Consider the following 1,951-nt stretch of genomic DNA (forward strand, 5'->3'; position numbering starts at 1 on the left):
GCTACCCATTTTCAGTCCCTTCAGGATTCAGCCATAGGTTGTTGGGCACAAAGGGATAAGAGCAGAATTAAAAAATGAATTTCTTAGTGCACTTTGCAGCATCCCAGTATTTAAGGAGGGTCTATCGACTAGACTACAGTATAGAGAAAGAATAGTGTTTTGTAAAAAGTTGAGTCGAACATTTTATTTCATTTTATTTTAGAGATAGTCTCACTATGTCATCCTCGGTAGAGTGCTATGGTGTCACAGCTCACAGCAACCTCCAACTCTGGGGCTTAAGCAATTCTCTTGCCTCCCAAGTAGCTGGCACCAAAGGCACTGCCACAACGCCCAGCTATTTGTTGTTGTAGTGGTCGTTTAGCTGGCCCGAGTCAGTCGTGTTCAAACCCTCCAGCCTGGGTGTGCACAATGTGAAGGTGTTCGATGCACCCGCTGGGTGAGGGCTTCAACTACACCTTGGAATTAAAAATAATGTAACCTTGAACTTTACCAGCCAGCGCCGTAACCACCGTGCTACAGGAGCCGAGCCAGACTCTAACATTTTAGAGGAAAATTTGTCTTCATCAAGCTCTAACATTATTGAAATATTTCTTTATAAAATATATCAATAAGCATGGCCCTGACTTTCTGAAGGGTTATGCTCAAGGAACAGAAGACAAAGTGCATCTCATTTCTTCCTAAGGTTATTTCTGTTGGTGTGGAAGCCCCTCCTGCCCATTATGTTCTATAAAACATGCTTAGCTCGGCCGGGTGTGGTGGCTCATGCCTGAAATCCTAGCACTCTGGGAAGTTAAGGCAGCTGGATTGCCCTGAGTTCACGGGTTTGAGACCAGCCTGAACAAAAGTGAGACCCCATCTCTAAAAATAGTCGGATGTTGTGGTGGGCACCTGTAGTCCCAGCTACTCAGGAGGCTGAGACAAGAGAATTGCTTGAACCCAAGGGTTTGAAGTTGCTGTGAGCTATGATGCCACAGCACTCTACCAACGGTGACACAGTGAGACTCTGTCTCAAGAAAACAAAAACAAAAACATGCTTAGCCCTTGGCTTAAACCCATCTTGCTCACTGATACATGTTTAACAAACAAAAGGGTTTGGCCCATTATAGGCACAAAATAAACACTTGTCAAGTCAATGTTTTCCAGCTGGCATTTACATAACAAATCATCCTTTACTGTATAACTTGTAGATAACCTAGATTAAACTAAAAATTCTGGTCAAACCCATCCAGCTTATGGGTGAGTGCAATGACCTTTCTCCAAGGTAAGCCAGACTCAGGATTAGAAAAAAATGTCCCTTGCTTTTCAGAGGGCATTATCAAATGCTACCTTTCTGAGCATTACTCAGTAAGAACCTCTCATTAAAATGTTGCTACTTCATAGGGAAATTAGCATCTCAAATGCTATCAATTCTAAGTTTAGCTGGGTTAAGGGATACCTCATCAGGGGCACTACAAGGATTGTGAAAGGTGATTGGTTGGGGTATGGGAGGAAAATAGTAGAATTTCTATATGGCATCTGTAAAATGTCTTGTTTTATATGATTTATAAGCTGCACAATGTATTAATGTAGTAGTACATACATTTAGCTTATTGTTAGGAATTTATCCCTATATCAGAGTGTTCACTAAAAATTTCTTTTACTAATAAGTTTGAAGACAGAGTTGAACCACATTCCTCTTAGTAAAGTATTTCAAGAATGGGAAAAAAAGTATCCAATGTACTCAATACTAACATGAAACCAATATATAAACAACTACATGCCTACACACAAAACAAAAACACACATATAGTCTAGTGAGGGGGAGAGGACAGAGGAGGGAGGGCGATTGGTGGGATCTCACCTACTGTGCACAATGTGAGGGTGTTCAACACGCCTGCTGGGTGAGGGCCTCAACTACACCTTGGAATTAAAAATAATGTAACTTTGAACTTTACCTTGGAATTGAAAAGAA

Source organism: Otolemur garnettii, unplaced genomic scaffold (genome assembly GCF_000181295.1).
Source record: "Otolemur garnettii isolate 467f Iridium unplaced genomic scaffold, OtoGar3 scaffold00024, whole genome shotgun sequence".
Classification (NCBI taxonomy): Eukaryota; Metazoa; Chordata; class Mammalia; order Primates; family Galagidae; genus Otolemur; species Otolemur garnettii.